Consider the following 20947-nt stretch of genomic DNA (forward strand, 5'->3'; position numbering starts at 1 on the left):
TGTTTTTGGCCTCGTGGCATTTGCTGAACTTGATAGGGTTCTTTTAGGATTTGTAGACCAACTGAAGTCCTTATCTCTAATTTATCAGATCTACAGCTTCGTGGAGTACACTTTCTCTAACTAACCAGCAGGTGGCATCCACGAGCCACCTGTTCTCCACAAGCCAGTTCTCCCCTGCTTTGCCTTTGTGGTGAGTGGGGGAGTGAGTCTTGTGGGGTCCAATTGGTGTACCAAGCTTGTGTGTATAGTTGGTGTTGCCCACCCTGTATATGGGGCATGTGTCTGGGCGGTCAGGGGGCGGTGTGTGGCTCTAACAATCAAATCTCCCTGGTGTTCCTGTAGTTTTAAAGCTGCTGCAATAGTCTAATCCTTCAGTTCAGTCCTGCCACAGTTTGTCTCTGCCACTGACCCACAAGTCCTTGGTATTGGCGTGTGGCTCCTGAGACTTGCAAGTGGGTCCCTCTTCCAGGCCGTGCACCCCCTGGTCCTCTGTTGAGGGATGACTGTGCTATGTCACAGGTGAGTGCCATCCCCCCAGGGCGGTTCTGGGCTGCTGGGCTGTGTAGGGAGGCTCCCAGTCTGCTGAAATGATGGCTGAATGGGGCTTTGTTAATTCACACTTCTCCACCTTCCCAATTCTGGGAAACCAGCTGAGGTTGCAGGGAACGCTAATGTCCACACCCAGTTTTGTGGTGTGTATGTGTTATCTGAAGCAGTTCTGTCACACTGGGTTGTCTGGGCAGCTCTGGGCTATGGGGCTGGAGATGGGCCGGAGTGTTTCCTGTCCACCAGGATGATGGCTGTCAGCGGATACCCCCCTTTTCTTGGGAAGTTGTGGTGTTTAGTGAATTTTCTCAGCCACTGGATTATTGCCTTTTGTTTCAGAGCTCTCTTAGTTCAGCTCTTGTCTTGACCTGCCCAAACTGCAAGTCTTTGACGCCTTCTGTATTGGGCTTAGATTTTGCTGATCTCAGCAGTTCGACGTGTTCATGAGTGTTGTATGAAGTACGCCCAAAGTCAAATTGCTCTGTGGTGTCCAGTCCACGCAGTTCCTGGCTTTCTACCTAGTTTCCTGGAGGAGTAACTAAAACATACAGCTCACCAATCCGCCATCTTCGAGAGATCATTTTAAGACAGGAAAATGTTATTAAAAAAAAAAAATCACTCAGACATGACTGAACAGCATCTGCAGGAAACAAGAAGAAAAATGCTCCAATTGGAATGGAGGGTTCATGGAAGGGAGAAGTGAGACATTGGTTAGGTTATAATAAGGCTGAACCAGAATGAGAAAGGTCTTGAATACCAGCCTAAGCAATATGGACTCTTTTAGAGTAGGATGTCCTTTTATATGCTGGAAATACTGTGTGTCATAATCATTGAGAAAGTTTGGGGTAGAGTTACAATCAGATATTCAGGAATTATTGTCTAACCCCATCAGTGTTAGCAAAATAAGCACCCATATATATCTGGAAATGGGCTACAGATGTGCTTTCCATTGATAATGGGAAATGACAATCCACCAGATAGGTTGAGGTCTGCTGAGTAGCAAAAAAAAAGGGTTAAGAACAACTGTTTAGGAGAAACAAGAGCAATTCAGGAAGGGAGAAGGAAGAGGAGGCAGCAATTCATAGTCATTTATAGAAGGGATGCCATGTAGAATACCTCGAAAGGCAGACTAGGTTCAAATTCTAGTTCTACCTTTTACTAGGTATTTCTTTCTTTTATAAATGGAGATAATTGTGTATTTCCAAGGGCTGTTTTATAAACTCTACAGTATTTGTATATAGCTCAGCATTTTGCAAGGAAAAAAAAGCCCCCAAATTTTGAAGTTCTCTCATTACCAAATGTTAACTCCATGATTTTTATAGAGACAAGTTCAATGAACACAAAGCCCTTTAGATCATGGTTGATACATTAATTAATATATTAAAACTGGTATTGCCCCATTGCTCTTAGACCAATTCCCAACTCTTCTCCTACTTTGCTTTGCAGGGAGTGGGAGTAGGTTTACCCCCAAATTATATTTCCTAGGCTCCCTTGCCAATGAACTTCTAAGTCAGCTCAGGAAGACAATTATAGGAAATTGAAGAGACAGAGGAGGAGAGAGGTCAGAGTATTTCTCTCCCTACCACCTCTTTTTCAACCAGATGTCTTCTCTGTCAGTGGCTGAATGTCCTCTATAACTTCAGCTCCTGCTGGATAGCCCTCCTACCATGGTTCCCATTCCTGTTGACCACTTTCCCCCACTATGGTTCCATCTTTTACCAAGTTGTCCTAGATCCTGGGCTCTGGTAAATACCATTTTATCCCTTTGTCCTCTAGCACTATGGGTGGTAGCAGCTTCCAACTGTTGCTAATATCAGTATTACCTCACCAATCCTTATTCTTTCAGTTTTTCAAATGCTTTTGTAACTAATTCCCTGTATTAAATTCCTTCTATTGAATTATCTCATGTTTTCCTAATTGGACCCTGAATGATATAGCTGGTAAACTCATTTTACGGCTTAAATGATAAAACTTAATTTTCTACAACAAAGTATGGTACAGACTTGGCAGCCATCAGAGTTAAAACTTATATTCAGGATAATTAAGCAAATTCTTGATAGTAAATAGCTTGGTAACTGAAGCAGACGCCAGCCGTGTGCCTTCCCAGCAGAGGTTTTCTGGATACCATTGGCCATCCTCCAGTGAAGGTACCCAATTGTTAACGTGTTACCTTGGACACTTTATGGCCTTAAGACTGTAACTATATAACCAAATACAGCCCCTTTGATAACAGCCAACACATTTGTGGTATTTTGCATCCCGGCAGCATTAGCAAACTAGAACAGATTTTGGTACCAGAGAAGTGGGGTGCTTTTGCTGCTGAGTTTGCAAATACCAAACATGTTGGAGTGGCTTTTTAAATGGATAAGGGGAAGATTCTGGAAGAACTGTGAGAAGCTTGATAGAAAAGGCCTAAACTGCTTTGAAGAGACTGTGGAAATATGGACTTTAAAGATACTTCTGAAGAGGCCTTGAACAGAAATGATGACTCTCTTGTTGTGAACTGGAAGAAAGGTGATCCTTGTTTTAAAGTGGCAGAGAATTTGGCAAAATTGAGTCCTGGAATCAGATGGAAGGAATAATTTGAAAGTGACAACCTGGAAGACTTAGCTGAGGAGATCTCCAGATTACGTATGAAGGATGTACCCTGGCTTCTCCTTGCAGCTTATAGTACAATGCGAGCAGAGAGACATAAACTTAGAACTGAACTCTTGGGTTCAAAGAAACCAGAAGCTGATGACTTGGAAAATTATGAGCTTCTGGGGGGTGAAATCCCAGAAGCTACAGCGCAACGTGAGGATGTAACCAAACATGGAACCCAGCCACCATTTCAGTACAAGCCAAGATTGGAAGAGGAGTTAAGCAGAAAGGATTTGTGGAAAGTCCTATTGTCTGACGGCTTTGACCCGTGTGCTTCATGCGAAGCCAACAGAATTTCTGCGAGATCTTTATAGACAGAGATGCTGCCAGTCTGGACTGGAGGAGACAGACAAGGAACAAATTGAAGGAAAATTTTCTTCAAAGACAGTGCCATGGAGGTTGAGGTCTGGAGTTAAGAGGCCTTGGGCTGGGAGAGTGGAGTGGCCCACATGCATGGAAAGGATGAGTTTGCCCTGGAGGTCGAGGGCAGGCCTTCTGCCTCGATGCTCAGGAACTGTTCTGCCACCCCAAGCCCCAAAGAGGGTGGAGCACATTTCCAGGGAATTGGGGAGAGCCTGGCTGCCACCACACTGTTCTGAAGGGGTTGAGCGTGTGCCCCAGAAAGGGAAGGGAATCCGGGAGCTGCCCCAATGTTTGAGGACGGTAGGGCCGAGAAGGTGGTCTCCCCAGTGTGTGGATATGCTGGAGCACTCACCTAAGTGTTTGGAGAGGAAAGGGCTGCCACAAAGGCTCTTAGGAAGGGTTAGAATCCCGCTCTCTCAAGCCCCAAGAATGCAATGTCGTTTTGTAAATGACTCTCAGACTTTGAAATCTAATGGAGTTTGTCCTGCGGGTTTTAGGAACTATTTTGGTCCTGTTAACCCTGTTTTCCTTACTGTTTCTCCTTAAGGCAATGGGAATGTTGATCCTATGAATGTCCCTCCTTTGTATACTGGAAGCACATAACTTGTTCTAAGTTCACAGATCCATAGCTAAAGGAAAAGTATGCCTTAGGACTGACCATGCCTATAATTGATTTTGATGGTATCTCGTACTTACCTATTGTTACTGAAATGAGAAAAAGTTTTTGTGATATTGTGATGGGATGAATGTATTTTGTATTTGGAAAGAATATGTTTTTCTGGGGTCCAGGTGGTGGAATGTGCTGGTTTGAATGTATTATGTCCCCCAAACGCCATTATCTTTGATGTAATCTTGTGTGGACAGACCTATCAGTTTAACTAGATTGTAATTCTTTGAGTGTTTCCATGGAATGTGCTCCACCCAACTGTGGGTGATAACTCTGATGAAATATTCCCATGGAGGCATGGCCCCACCCATTCAGGGTGGGCCTTGATCAGTGGAGCCATATAAATGGGCTGACAAACAGAAGGAACTCAGTGCAGCTGTGAGTGACATTTTGAAGAGGAGCTGCAGCCAAGAGGGACACTTTGAAGAAAGCACAGGAGCTGCAGATGAGAGACAGTTTGAAGACGGCTGTTGAAAGCAGACTCTTGCTCTGGAGAAGCTAAGAGAGGACAAATACCCCAAGTCCAATTAAGAGTGACATTTTTGAGGAACTGCAGCCTAGAGAGGAACATCCTGGGAGAAAGCCATTTTTAAACCAGAACTCTGGAGCAGACACCAACCACGTGCCTTCCCAGCTAACAGAGGTTTTCCGGACACCACTGGCCATCCTTTAGTGAAGGTACCTGATTTGGACACTTTATGGCCTTAAGACTGTAACTGTGTAACCAAATAAACCCCTTTTATAAAAGCCAATCCATTCCTGGTGTTTTGCATTCCAGCAGCATTAGCAAACTAGAACAGTAACTAAGGAAGCTCCTTGCCCTTACTTGGCAAACATCAAAAGTACTATAACCATGAACAGAAGAAATCAAGCAATATGCACTGAAACTTGAATAAACCTTTGCCTGCCTAATGCTTTTTCTCATTTGAACCACTGAGGTCACTGAAATGAAAATATTTTTTAACCCTTTCTCCATTTTTTTTACCAAGAATTGTAATGACTAATTACAGACATTAAATTCTGAAAATACTGTATCAAAGGTTGTATTTCGTCTCAAGGTTTTCTGTTAAATATCATTGTAACCTATATGAGATATATTATATATTATGACCTACAGTTTCTTTTCTTTGCAACTCAGGATGAATCAAAGTATATTTGGAAGTTTATTTCTTTCTTTATCAGCCTGAAATAAGGCCTAGATATCACCAATGGGGAAGCAAGAAAGTAACAGCCAGAGATTTATTTTATCATCATCAAGAGAGAAAACATGGTGTAAGTCAGACCTATAGAATAAGCAGGGCCTTCTAAATTCATCTGGTCCAGGTGTCTCCGCTTCTAGATGAAGAAATAAAGGCCTAGACAGATGATTAACTCAAGATAAAAGGTAAAGAATAGAATTAGAACAAAAAATGGGATTAACTTCAAAAGCATCCTTTTATTCTGCTCTGTCCTTACTCTTTAGACTGATTATTCAAGGGGCTGGTGGACCAGAAGGTATAAAATTTTCCCAGAGAAATCTGACCATAAACACAACTACTGAAGGATCCAAGATGGCGGTTTAGGAGAGACAGAGCAAAATTCTCTTCCATGAAAAACACTAGATAGAGGACAGGAAGTGCTAACAGAATAGCGGCTTCAGGGTTCCTGGCTGAGCAGGGACTTCTACACCCATAGTGACTGTGTACTTGGAGATACCAAGAGACCTTGTTTGGAGATGGGTGAGCAAGTGGACTGGAAAGCCACGGGGGAATGGGCAGCCGCAGGTGCAGTTGAGCACAGTGGGGAGAAACTGAGAGACTGTGTTTGGAGATGGGTGAGTCTTCGGTCTGGAAAGCCGCAGGGGAATGGGGAGCTGGAGCCGCAGCTGAGTGCGGCGGAGAGTACCTTTCACCACCCCAGACACCCACTTCAATTCCTGGTGTGGGTGATAACCCATCGCAGACCCGCAGCCAAGAGCCCCAGTGCCAGGGACTGGCTGTTGCAGCAGGTGGACGATCACAGAAGAGAGCAGCTTTCCATGCCCCAAACAGCCATCTTTGCAGCTGATCAGGAGACAACCTTTTTTCCCCATTTATTTATTTATTTTTAAATTTTGTTTTGAAATAAATTCAAAGTTATACAAACAGTTGCAAAAACAATACAAACCCCATACACAGAACTCCAGCATACCCTGACCCCCCTCCCTGATATTCCAATCCACCAACTTTAACATGTTGTCACAATGCTATTTCTTTCCCTCCCTCCCTCCCTATCATCCATCATCTATTGCTCTGTCTTCTGAACATGAGAGCTGCCTGCACACATCCTTGAACAAACACTATTATTCACATATACAATTCCCATGAACAAAAACATTCTTTTATGCAATCCCATTAAGCGCAGCTAAGAAGTACAAGAGATTCAACATTGATACAAAGCTTACATTCTATATTTCCTTTTCTTTTTTTTTTTCCTTATGTCTCAGCTGTGTCCCTTTGAGCCTCCTGTCCTCCATCCTCAGATCCTATCCAGGGTCATCCTTGGCATTCAATTGTCATCTATTTAGACTTTTTTTTTTTTTTCTCAATTGTGGAAACATATACACAGCTTAAATCTTCCCATTCCACCCCCTCCCCAGCATTCCATTAGTGGGATTAATCACATTTAGGATGTTGCAATGCTATCACCTTCCCACCATCCATTACTAGAAATTTCCCTTCACCTCAAAAAGCAACCCTACACTCATTTCTTAACTCCCCATTGCCCCTTCCCCCATTTATCTTAACCCATGCTCTACTTTTCATCTCTATGGTCATATTCTATGAAAATTTCTTTGTGTTTACTGTGGGCTTAAAATTAACCTCCCAAATCCATAAAAATCTTGTTTTTCTTTAATGCCAACTTAACTTCAATAGGACACATAAACTATGCTCCTATACTCCTCCATTCCCCCACCTTTATATAGTTCTTGTCAAAAATTACATATTTTACATTGAGTTCAAAACCACTGATTTGTCATTAGAGTTTGTGTATTTTATATCATGTAGGAAGTAAATAGTGGAGTTACAATTCAAAGATTATTGACTTCTATTTGTATTCCATTGTGGTCAGAGAATGTGCTTTGAATATATTCAATTGCGTTTTTTTTTTGTTTTGTTTTGTTTTTTTTAATTTATTGAGGCTTGTTTTATGTCCCAGCATATGGTCCATTCTGGAGAAAGATCGGTGATCACTAGAGAAAAATGAGTGTCCTGGTGATTTGGGATGTAAGGTTCTATATATGTCTGTTAAAATTCTCTATATGTCTTTCTCCTTTCTTTCTCTGTTGGTAGGGCTCCCTTTAGTATCTGAAGTAGGGCAGGTCTTTTATTGGCAAAGTCTCTCAGCATTTGTTTGTCTGTGAAAAATTTAAGCTCTCCCTCAAATCTGAAGGAAAGTTTTGCTGGATTAAAGTATTCTTGGTTGGAAATTTTTCTCTCTCAGAATTTTAAATATGTCATGCCACTGCCTTCTCGCCTCCATGGTGGCCGCGGAGTAGTCACAACTCAGTCTTACGTTGTTTCCTTTGCATGTGATGAATTGCTTTCTCTTGCTGCTTTCAGAACTTGCTCCTCTTCAGTATTTGAGAGTCTGATCAGAGTATGTCTTGGAGTGGGTTTCTTTGGATTCATTCTATTTGGAGTTCACTGGGCATTTATGCTTTGTGTATTTATATTGTGTAGAAGGTTGGGGAAGTTTTCCCGAACAATTTTGTTGAATAGTCTTTCTAGACCTTTACCCTTCTCTTCCCCTTCTGGGACACCAATGAGTCTTAAATTTGGACATTTTATTTTATCTATCGTATCCTTGAGATCCATTTCGATTTTTTTTATTTTTTTCTCCATTCTTTCTTTTGTTCTTTCATTTTCTGTTCTGTGGACCTCTAGGACACTGAGTCATTGTTCAGCTTCCTCTAATCTTGTATTATGAGTATCCAGAGTCCTTTTAATTTGGCCAACAGTTTCTTTTATTTCCATAAAATCTTCTATTTTTTTAATTTACTCTTACAATGTCTTCTTTATGCTCTTCTAGGGTCTTCTTTATGTCCCTTATATCCTGTGCCATGCTCTTCTTCATATCCTTTATATCCTGTGCCATGTTTTCATTCCTTGATTGTAGTTCTTTGATTAATTGTGCCAAGTACTGTGTCTCTTTTGATCTTCTGATTTGGGTATTTGGGATTGGGTTCTCCATATCGTCTAGTTTTATAATATGCATTAAGATTTTCTGTTGTTTTTCGCCTCTTGGCATTTGCTTTGCTTGATAGGGTTCTTTCAAGTTGTAAAAATAATATCACTCTAATTTTTCAGAAATACAAGTTGGTGGGGTACACTTTCTCTAACTAACCAGCAAATGGCGTCTGCGAGTCACCTATACCTCTCAAGTCAGTTCTCTTCACCTTTGTCTTTGTGGTGTGTGGGGAAATGATTCTTGTGGGGTTCAGTTGAACTCAGTTTGGGTGTGTTGTTGGAGCTGTCTGCCCTGAATGTGGGGCGTATGTCTGGGTGGTTAGGGAGGCAGGGCAGCTTTAATATTCAAACCTCCCAGGTATTCCCGGAGATTCAAGGCAGTTCCAAGAGTCTAAGCCTTCATTTCAGTTTTGCCCCAGATTTTCTCTGTTGCTGACCCACAAACCACCGGCATTGACATAGTGTCCCTGGGTTTTCCGAGCGGGCCCCCCCTTCTCAGCTGTGATCTTCCAGGACCTCTGCTGAGGGAAGGTTGTGCTATGTCACACGTGCGCGCCGTCCCTCAAGGGAAGCCTCAGGCCACCGGGCCGTGCAGGGGTGCTCTCAGCCTGATGCAGAGATGGCTGAATGGGGCATCTCAACCCCCCTGCCCCGCTTTTCGCACAGTTCCTCCTTCCCAGCTCCGGGACAACTGGCGCGGCTCTGGGCTGTGGGCACAGCCCTGGGCAGGAGTGTCTCCAGCCTGCTGGGGAGCCAGCTGCAAGCAGTGGGGTTTCTTTCTCCTTTTGGCTCTCCCCTCCGCTCCCCTGGCCCTGAGGGAATCTGCAGCGGGCTATCCTCCATGCCAGACACCGAGAGGTTGGCTCAGCCTGCTCCTGCTGTGCTTCACTGCGCGGTTCCCACCATCGCAATCGCAGCCGCTCCTGGGTTGTTCCCCTCCTTTTTTTTAAAAAAAAAGAACCAGTCCGTCTCCAAACGCCAACCCCCAGCTTCCTCACACTGCAGCACGGCTGCGGGACTTTCAGCCAGCTTACTCACTGGTTTCAGAATACAGACTCCTGGTTTCACCAAGTGCATGGTCCCTGTGGTTCTAGCAGACCTTGTCCAGCTGGTGCGTCGCTGAAACCAGTATTCTGGGTCACCTTCTGGTTTTTATCTAGTATTTTTCACAAAGGCGTTTTTTTGCCGTCTTACCTAGCCGCCATCTTAGGTTCTTGGGAGACATCCTTTTGCAGCACTGCGGCTGAGAGCTTCCTTGAGGGAATTCGCAATTCGGCTGGCCTGTGATGGCGCCCACTCTTCCTCCATGGGAGTCCGTGGTGTGCACAGCCTAGAGGCAGAGGTGCTGCGTGGAAGTGCCAGGAGCCCTCCCCCAATCCCAGGGACTCATGAGCCCACGGCAGAGAGGTATTATGGGGAATCTGAGCTGAAAGGTTAGATGTGTTCTGCAGCCCCAGGGTACTCAACTGCAGCCCAGGGAATGGATGGAAATACTGTGTCCTGGAGCAGACTCCCTGCAAAGGGCTGGACCTCCAAATGGTTTGGGCTCTCACTCAGTGCATAGGCGAAGTTGAGAAGAACTGGCTTGAGGATAAGAGGTGGCTCAGGAGCGTCATCTGCTGATAGATCAGGGGAAGTGCATTCCACCAAGCTGTAGCTCTGTCAAATTACAGATAATTGTTTAAATAAGCCTGCATATCCTAAAAGAATCCTATCAAGATAAGCAAATGCCAAGAGGCCAAAAACAACATAAAATTATAAAGCATATGAAGAAAACAGAAGATATGGATCACCCAAATGCCCAAATTAAAAAACCAGAGGAGACGCAGAACACGGAGCATTTAAACAAAGAAGTACTCAAAAACACCAATATCATGGCTCAGGATATAAAGGACATGAAGAAGACCCTAGAAGAACATAAAGAAGAATTTGCAGGAGTAAATTAAAAAATGGCGGATCTAATGGAAAGAAAAGATACTATTGATAAAATTAAAAAGATTCTTACGACCCATAACACCAGATTTGAAGAAGCAGAGGAACAAGTAAGCGAACTCTACTGTGCTGGAAAGTGAAAGCATAAAAGAACGAATGGTGAAAAAAATCGAAAAATTTGAAATGGATCTCAGGGAAATGATGGCCAACATGAAGCACACAAATATTAAGAATCATTGGTGTTCCAGAAGGGGAAAAGAAGCATAGAGACTAGGAAGAATATCCAAAGAAATTGTTGGAGAAAACTTCCCAACCCTGTTAAATGACATAAATATGGAAATCAAAGATGCACAACGAATTCCAAATAGAATAAATCCAGATAAACCCATTCCAAGCCATATTTTGATCAGACTGTCAAATTTTGAAGAGAAGGATAAAGTTCTGAAAGCAGCAAGAGAGAAGTGATTCACCAGATACAAGGGAAACAACATAAGACTAAGTAGCGACTATTCAGTGGGCACCATGGAGGCAAGAAGGCTGTGGTATGACATATTTAAAATTCTGAAAGAGAAAAATTGGCAGCCAAGAATTCTTTATCCAGCAAAGCTCTTCTTAAAAATTGAGAGAGAGCTTAAAATTTTCACAAATAAATGCTGAGAAAATTTGCTAACAAGAGACCTGCCCTACAAGAAATGCTCAAGGGACCTCTACCAGCTGAGAAAAAAGAAAAAGAAAGGAGAGAGAGGTCTGGAGAAGGGCACAGAATGGAAGAGCTTTAGTAAGGGACCTGTACCTTAAAGGAAATAAAGAGACAGGGAAAAAATACACCTTACAAATAAAAACCAAAGGATAAGATGGCTGAATCAAGAACTGCCTTCACAGTAATAACATTGAATGTGAATGGATGAAACTCCCCAATTAAAAGATACAGAACGGCAGAACGGATTAAAAAATATGAACCATCAATATGTTGCTTACAACATGGAATATGACTCCCAAGGAGGAATCTAGACCCGACATCAACGGATGCAGAACATCTTCTTGACCAAAAGGGGGATGTGAAAGGAAATGAAATAAGCTTCAGTGGCTGAGAGATTCCAGAAGGAGCCGAGAGGTCACTCTGGTGTGCACTCTTACACACAATACAGACGACCCTTTTTAGGTTCTAATGAATTGGAATAGCTAGCAGTAAATACCTGAAACTATCAAACTACAACCCAGAACCCATGAATCTTGAAGACAATTGTATAAAAATGTAGCTTATGAGGGGTGACAATGAGATTGGGAAAGCCATATGGACCACACTTCCCTTTGTCCAGTGTATGGATGGATGAGTAGAAAAATGGGGGCAAAAAACAAAGAAACAAAAAAACACCCAGTGTTCTTTTTTACTTTAATCGTTCTTTTTCACTTTAATTTTCATTCTTATTATTTTTGTGTGTGTGGTAACGAAAATGTTCAAACATTAATTTTGGTGATGAACGCACAACTATATAATGGTACTATGAACAACTGGATGTACGTTTGTATGACTGCATGGTATGTGAATATATCTCAATAAAAATGAATTTAAAAAAATATGTTGCTTACAAGAGACTCACCTTAGACCCAGAAACACAAAGAAACTGAAAGTGAAAGGATGGAAAAAAATATTCCATGCAAGCTAGAGCCAAAAGAAAGCAGGGGTAGCAATATTAATTTCAGATAAAATGGACTTTAAATGCAAGAATGTCATAAGAGAAAAAGACGGACATTATATACTAATAAAAGGGACAATTTGCCAAAAAGAAATAACAATCATAAATATTTATGCACCCAATCAAGGTGCTCCAAAGTACATGAGGCAAACACTGGCAAAACGGAAGGAAGCAATAGATGTTTCCACAATTTCTGTGGGAGACTTCAATTCATCACTCTCTCCTATAGACAGATCAATCAGACAGAGGACCAATAAGGAAACTGAGAACCTAAACAATGTAATAAATGAATTAGACAACAGACATATATAGAGCATTCATCCCAAATTATCAGGATATACATTCTTCTCTAGTGCTCACAGAACTTTCTCCAGGATAGATCATATGCTGGGGCATAAAACAACATCAATAAATTTAAAAAGACTGAAATTATTCAAAGCACATCTCTGATCACAGTGGAATACAACTAGAAGTCAATAACCATCAACATTCTAGAACATTCACAAACATCAGGAGGTTAAACAACACACTTCTAAACAATCAGTGGGTTAAAGACGACATTGCAAGAGAAACTGCTAAATACCTAGAGACAAATGACAACGAGAACACAACATACCAAAACTTATGGGATGCAGTGAAGGCAGTATTGGGAGGGAAATCTATAGCTCCAAATGCATACATTAAAAAGGAAAACAGGGCTAAAATCAAAAGAACTAATGGTACAATTGAAGAAGCTAGAAAATGAATAGCAAACTCATCCTAAAGCAAGTACAAGAAAAGAAATAACAAGGATTAAAGCAGAAATAAATGATATGGAGAATAAAAAAACAATAGAGAGAATAAATAAAACCAAAAGTTGGTTCTTTGAGAAGATCAACAAGATTGACAAGCCCTTAGCTAGACTGACAAAGTTAAAAAGAGAGAAGACCCAAATAAACAAAATAATAAATGAGAGGAGACATTACTGTGGATCCTGAAGAAATTAAAAAAATCCTAAGAGGATACTATGAACAACTGTATGCCAACAAACTAGATAATTTAGGGGAAATGGATAATTTCCTGGAAACACATGAACAACCTAGACTGACCAGAGAACAAATAGAAGACCTCAACAAACCAATCACAAGCAAAGAGATCCAATCAGTCATCAAAAAGCTTCCTACAAATAAAAGCCCAGGGCCAGATGGCTTTACAGGGGAATTCTACAAACTTTCCAAAAAGAATTGACACCAATCCTACTTAAACTTTCAAAAAATTGAAGAAAATGGAACACTGCCTAACTCATTTTATGAATCCAACATCACTGTAATACCAAATCAGATAAAGATGCTTACAAGAAAGGAAAACTACAGGCCAATCTCCCTAATCAATATAGATTTAAAAATTCTCAACAAAATACTTACAAATCGAATCCAAAGGCACATTAAAAGAATCATATACCATGAGCAAGTAGGGTTCATTCCAGGCATCTTTATGTGGTTCACCATAAGAAAATCAATCAGTGTAATACAACACATTAACAGATCAAAAGGGAAAAATCAAATGATCATCTCAATATGCTGAAAAAGCATTCGACAAAATTGAGTATCCTTTTTTGATAAAAACACTTCCAAAGGTAGGAATTGAAGAGAACTTCCTCAGTATCATAAAGGGCATATATGAAAAAAATCCATAGCCAGTATAGTATTCAATGGCAAGAGACAGAAAGCCTTCACTCTAAGATCAGGAACGAGAGACAAGGATGCCCACTGTTCTAGTTTGCTAATGCTTCTGGGATGCAAAACACCAGAAATGGATTGGTTTTTCTAAAGGGGGTTTATTTGGTTACCAAGTTACAGTCTTAAGGCCATAAAGTGTCCAAGGTAAGTCATCAACAATCAGGTACCTTCACTGGAGGATGGCTGGAAAACCTCTGTTAGCTGGGAAGGCACGTGGCTGGCATCTGCTCCCAAGTTCTGGTTTCAAAATGGCTTTCTCCCAGAACATTCCTCTCTAGGCTGCAGTTCCTCAGAAATGTCACTCTTAGTTGCTCTTGGGGTGTTTGTCCTCTCTTACCTTCTCCAGAGCAAGAGTCTGCTTTCAACAGCCGTCTTCCAACTGTCTCTCATCTGCAGCTACTCTCTCAGCTTCCGTGCATTCTTCAGTGCCCTCTTGGCTGTAGCAAGCTTGCTCCTTCGTCTGATCTTATACAGTGCTCCAGTAATTTAATTCAGACCCACCCTGAATGGGCGGGCCAATACCTCCATGGAAATTATCCAATCAGAGTCATCACCCACAGTTGGGTGGGACGCATCTCCATGAAACACTCAAAGAATTACAGTCTAATTAACACTGATAGGTCTGCCCACACAAGATTACATCAAAGAGAATGGCATTTGAGGGACATAATAATTCAAACTGGCACACCTGCTCTCACCACTATTATTCAACATTGTGCTAGAAGTTCTAGCCAGAGGAATCCAGCAAGATAAAGAAACAAAAGGCATCCAAATTGGAAAGGAAGAAGTAAAACTGTCTTTATTTGCAGATGATATGATCCTATATTTGGAAAACCCTGAGAAACTGACAAGCTACTTGACCTAATAAATGCAACCAAGTGGTAGGATACAAGATTAACACCTAAGTCAATAGTGTTCCTATACACCAGAAATGACCTAACTGAAGAGACACTCAAAAAAAAGATTCCATTCACAATGGCAACTAAAAAAATCAAGTACTTAGGAATACATTAAACCAAGGATGTAAAAGACTACTACATAGAAAATTACCTAACTTTACTAAAGAAATAAAAAGGGACCTAAAGAGATGGAAAGATATTCTGTGTTCATGGATAGGAAGGCTAAATGTCGTTAAAATGTCAATCCTACCCAAATTGATCTACAGATTCAATGCAATTCCAATCAAAATTCCAACAACCTACTTTGCAGACTTGGAAAAGTTAATTATCAAATTTATTATTATTGGGGGGCAACCACTGTTGAAAGCACAGCCCCATTGGGAAGCACTGGAATAAAGTAGTTGTAGTAAAGACAGAAGAGGAAGAATTCAAGAATTGGAATGGCCAAGGACTGCTGGTGGATTAGATATGGACATTTAGAGAAAGAAAAAAAGGGAGAACACAGGAGCAAAAGGGTGGAGTAGGAAGTTACACAAATTGCTGCCTCTACCAGAAAAATGAAAAGCTAGAAAAAGAGACAGGAATTAACTAGGTGATAACTCTGGAACCAGAATGTACATTTAGAACAACTAAAGGCGTACCAGAGGAAGCAAGAGGCTGCCAAGAATTCAGCTTTTATAAGTGAAAGCATGAACCAGTTACAAGCCTTCAATGCTCACCCCCAGGCAGCAGCAGCTGTGGTAATAGCTGCAGCTGTGGCAATGCAGCGTGGATTCCAGGAGGAGCCAGCTGGGACCAGGGTTGGCAGAGAAAACCTCCTTTTCTGACTTGGGGTTGAGGATTGGGGTCCAACTGGGTATCCCTAAGGGAGCAGCATAGAAGCTGGCCTTGGTTCAGGCCCTCAGTGCAGCAGCACTTCCAGTCTCCCACCAGCATCCACCAGGATGTAAAGAGCTAGTGTTATTTTTTTTTTTTCCCCTACTGCTGTGTGTGGGTCTTTTCCTGTTCTGGCAGATCCCTGAGGGCACAGCATAGACTCTGGTTTGATCTCAGCCCTCTCTGCAGCAGCGGCTTCTGGTCTCACACGAGCATCTATCCAGGACTTAAAGACCCAGTGCACTTTTTAACTGGTTGGGTTTCTTCTCTTTTTTATGTTGTTTAGTCTGGTGGATCCATGATGGCTAAGGGCAGACAGTAACTTTGGTTTCTCACAAAAGAAGCATTTTCTGGCCTTACAACAGCATCCATAGATACACAAAGAGCCAGTGCACCTCTGTCTCTTTTTCTGGGTAATTGGTTTTTTTTGTTTTTTGTTTTTTTATTTCTTTGTTTCATATTTTTGGGTCTGGCAGATCCCTGAGAAATAAGCAGAGATACTGGCCTAGGTTCTGGCCTCTAAAGCAGCAGCTTCTGGCTTCCTTCTGTTACAGAACAAGAGTCTTGGAGAGGTAGTGAATTTCATTATTTTTCCTTTGGATTTTGTGTGTGTGGCTTTGAGTTTTTGTCTGTTTGTTAGTATTTTTCCTTTTCTTTTTCTGCTTCCTTTCTCTTTCTTTCCTTTTTTTCCCCCCTTCTTTTTCTTAGTTTGGCAGACTGAAGATTGAGAACTAGATTTCCAGAGTGAGCAGAAGATAGTACTCAGACTGTCCAGTTTACAACAACAACAAAATCACAGAACATTCAAGGAGACAGGAAAGTATGGCCCAGTCACAGGAAAAAAAAAAAAAAGTATGACAGAAAATACTCCAGAGGAGACATAGTCTCTGAAATTACTGATCAAAGATCTTAGAACAATGGTCATAAATAGGATCAATGAACTAAAGGAAAACATGGACAAAGGACTAAAGGCAATCAGGAAAACAACATATTTTTCAATAATGAGATAGAAATTATAAAGAAGAACCAAATGGAAATTCTGGAACTCAAAAGTACAGTAACTGAATGGAAAAATTCAATGGAGGAGTTCAAGAGCAGACTGGAGAAAGTAGAAGAAAGGATTGGCAAACCCGAAGATAAAACAATTGAAACTGTCCACGTTGAAGAGCAGAAAGATAAAAGAATGAAAAAAATAAAAAAATAAACAGATCCTCGGTAAACTGTGGGACATATCAAGTGTAACAATATACACATCATAGGAGTCCAAGAAGGAGAGAGAGATAAAGGGCTAGAAAAAATAGCTGAAGAAGTAATGGCAGAAAACTTACCAGATCTGATGAAAGATTTAATAAATATACAAACCCAAGATATTCAATGAACACCAAAGCAGGATGAACCCAAACAGATCCTACACCAAGATATGTTATGATCAAACTGTCCAATGCCAAGGACAAAGATAGAATCTGAAAAAACAGCAAGAGAGAAGCAACATGGCACACATAAGGGATCCTCAACAAGATTAATATTTGATTTCTCAATAGAAACCATGGAGGCCAGAGGACAATGAGAGAACAAATTTAAAGTGTTGAAAGAAAAAAACTGTTACCTAATAAACTGACAAAAGTGTCCTTCAAAAACAAGGAAGAAGTTAAGACATTTCTGGACAAACAAAGACTGAGGGAGTTTATTACCACTAGATCTGCTGTGCTGGTTTAAATCTATTATGTACCCCAGTAAAGCCAAGTTCTTTTATTCCAGTCTTGTGGGAGCAGACCTATTGTGGGTGGGACATTTTGGTTAGATTATTTCCAAGGAGATGTGACCCACACCCATTCAAGATGGGTCTTAATCAGTTTACTGGCATTCTCTATTAGAGGATAAAAGGCAGAGACATTATGAAGAGAGCTCAGAGACGCTTAGAGAGAAAACACCCAGAGACATTTTGGAGACAGCCACTGAAATCAGAACCAGGAGAGAAGTTAAGAGATGAAATCCAGAGTTTGCCCCGGAGAAGCTAAGAAAGGACCCCCAGATGCTTAGAGAGAAACGCCCTGGGAGAAACAAGCGAGCATGCACAGGAGCTAAGAGAGAGATGCTCAAACAGAAGCCCAGAGATATTTTGGAGAAAGCAACGGAAACCAGAAGTTAACCCTGGGAGAGGCCCAGCAGACTCCAACCATGTGCTTTTCCTTGTGACAGAGGAACCCCAGATGCCACTGGCCTTTCTTCAGAGAAGGTATTGTTTTATGGATGCCTTAATTGGGACATCTTCATGCCTTAGAACTGTAAATTTGTGAACTAATAAACCCCCATTGTCAAAGCCAATCCATTTCTGGTATTTTGCATTCCGGCAGCTTTAGCAAATCAGAACACCTGCCTTACAGGAAATGCTAAAGGGAGTCCTCCATGTTGAAAGGAAAGGACACAAGACAGTACCTTGATGCTGGATGAAGAAATAAAGATCTCCAGTGTTAGTAACAATATGGGTAAATATACATACCAGAATTTCATTTTTCATTTGTAATGCTGTATTTACTTTTAATAAATCTTTGTGACTGGGCACACAATGCAGGAAGATATAATTTGTGACATGAACAACATAAAAGGGAGGAATGGAGGAAGTTGGTACTGTGTTTGTGTAGGTTATTGAAGTCAAGTTGGAATCAACACAAACTAAATTGTAAAAGACTCAGTATGCTAAATGTAATCCCAACGGTAAACATAAGGAAAATATCTAAAAAATCTAAACAGAATGGATAAGTGATTCAAAGTGGCTCATTATAAAAGATCATTTAAACAAAAAAGGCAGTTAATGGAGGGAAGGAGGACAAAAAAGGTACAGGAATTACAAAAAAAGCAATTGGCAAAATGGCAAAAATAAATCTTTCTTTGTCAGTAATTTCCCTGAATGCATATGGATTAAATACTCCAATCAAAAAGCAGATACTGGGAGAATGAATAAAGAAACATGACCCAATATATGCTGTTGGCAAAACACCCATCTTAGATCCATAAATACAAAGAGGTTGAAAGTGAGAGGATGGAAAAACTATTTTATGCAAATAGTAATCAAAAGAAGAGTGGGTGGCTATATTAATATCAGATAAAATAGACTAAGTCAACTGTTACAAGAGACAAAGAAGGACATTATATATTGATAAAAGGGTCAACTCAACAAGATTTAATAATTATAAATATATACGCACCCCCCAAAAAACTTAAGAAAAACAAACAAAAATATAAATACATATGCACCTAAGAGTAGAGTACCAAAATATATGAAGGAAACATTGTCAGAATTAAAGGGAGCAATAGATAGTTCTGCAATAATTGTTGGCAATTTCAGTTTACCACTTTCAACACTAGATAGAACATCTAAACAGAAGATCAATAAGGAAACTGAGGACCTGAATAATATTATAAACCACCTAGATCTAGCCAACATATATAAAACACTTCACCCAACAATGGTGGAGGGTACATTCTTTTCAAGTGCACACTGATCATCACTCTTCTAGGACAGACCATGTTAGGACACAAGAGAAACCTACAAAAACTTAAAAATATTGAAATTATAAAATGTAACCTCTCTGACCACAATGGAAGGAAGCTAGAAATCAGTAAAAGAAGGAAAACTGGAAAATTTACAAACATGTTTGTTAAGCATACTTAAACAACAAATGGGTTAGATAAGAAATTACAAAGGAAGTTAGAAAATACTTAGAGATAAATGAAAATGGACCCAACATACCAAAACTTATGGGATGCAGCAAAGGCAGTGGCCAGAGGGAAATGTATAGCTATAAATGCCTAAATTAAAAAAGGAGAAAGAGTCCCTTTTTAAGCTGAGAAAGCTGACCACAGTACAGGGGGCTGAGATGAAAGTGGACGGTGGTGAGCCAAAACTGAGGAAGTGGTGTTAATAATTAGTTACAGGGTATTCTGCCATGTTGATGTAAGCAGCGCTGAAGCTTGTTAGGGAGTTCCTGCACCAAACCCTTGGACACAGTGGGATCAGAGGGAACTGTGAGAGGGTCAACTTGCTCCTTTCATAGCACTTCCCAAGGACAAGCCATTTTCTGATAAAAGTGAGCTAAAGAGATGCCTGAAAGCTGAGAAGTAACTAGCAGAGGAGGCCAAGCTGAAAAACAGTGAGTAACAGCTAAATCAGGTCGCTGCTGCTAACACCACCACCACCACCAATGGTGTGGGTGCCAAGAAGGAGAGCGTGGACACAAAACAATGTTACATAATTGGAGTTCAGGGAAATCCAGGGAAAACTAAGAAGGGTAAGCTGAACATTATTCCCGACGAGATCACTATATGCTCTCCCTACTTGTATATGATACCTCATCTTCACTTTGGCCTCAAAGACAAAGAAACACAATTACCATCAGAGATACACGAACACTTAATCCTGAATGACTTTGTGAGGCAGCAATTTATCATCTATTTCATGATCATCACATATATAACAAGTTTCTTGGATGATATAACTAAAGTTTCTTAGGATTCTTATAGATAGAAACTCCCATTATGAATATATCTGAGGGGGAGCTGTGGCCAAGACTTTCATCACCTGCCAGAAACTAACCTCTTCAAAACTGAAGAAACTCATTAAATTCTTGATGATATCTGCATGGCAAAGGCTGTTGAATGCCCTCCACCTCAGACCATGGCCAGCCCTTGATAAGTTTGTCTGGGAGTTCCTGGAGGTGATCTGAATCAATCTTACATTCTTCTCTGATCACCTGCAGATAACGAGATCTTTAGCCAAGTGGCACTACTCTAAAGAGGGTTGAAAAAAGTGCTGTGAGCAATTCATAATGAAGAAGGAAGCATACAATGACTACACTGAGTTGAATAATCTCATGTGGCAGTGGCAAAGTTTTGAAGAACAGGCCAAGGCCACCGGTGATGATGACCATGTTCATAGATGAAAACTTCTGTATCACCCTGAAATACAGGCTGCCCCCAACAGCTGGCTAGGACATGCGTATCAACCACATCACCATGTTCCTCACACCCTCCAATAACATCAAGGAAGTGCTTATGTTTCCTGCCATGAAACCTGAAAACAAGAAGAATGCAGCACCTGCTAACACACTGGAAAGCACAACAGTTGGCAGGTCAACACAGAAAATAATAATTGCAAGTCAGTAACTCAGGCATCTTTGCATTTCTGCACAAGGTCAAGGTCTGCAAGTAAATTCTTGTGTACTGCCTTCCATTAAATTACAAGAGTTCAGTTTAGCCACAAGAAGAGAAAAGAGGAATTAAGAACTTTTTACTCCTTTTTACCAAATAAACCATTTGCCTCTTTAAAAAAAAAAAATCTCAAATCAATCTTATTTTTCATGTTGAGGAACTAGAAAAACAAGAGCAAACTAAATTCAAAGTT

At 40.8% G+C, this 20947-nt stretch overlaps 1 pseudogene; it reads left to right on the forward strand.

The window, feature by feature from the left end:
- The first annotated feature begins 19424 nt into the window (after positions 1-19424).
- LOC119511528 lies at positions 19425-20709 on the forward strand (annotated as a pseudogene).
- The last annotated feature ends 238 nt before the right edge of the window (positions 20710-20947 follow it).

Source organism: Choloepus didactylus, chromosome 2 (genome assembly GCF_015220235.1).
Source record: "Choloepus didactylus isolate mChoDid1 chromosome 2, mChoDid1.pri, whole genome shotgun sequence".
Lineage (NCBI taxonomy): Eukaryota > Metazoa > Chordata > Mammalia > Pilosa > Megalonychidae > Choloepus > Choloepus didactylus.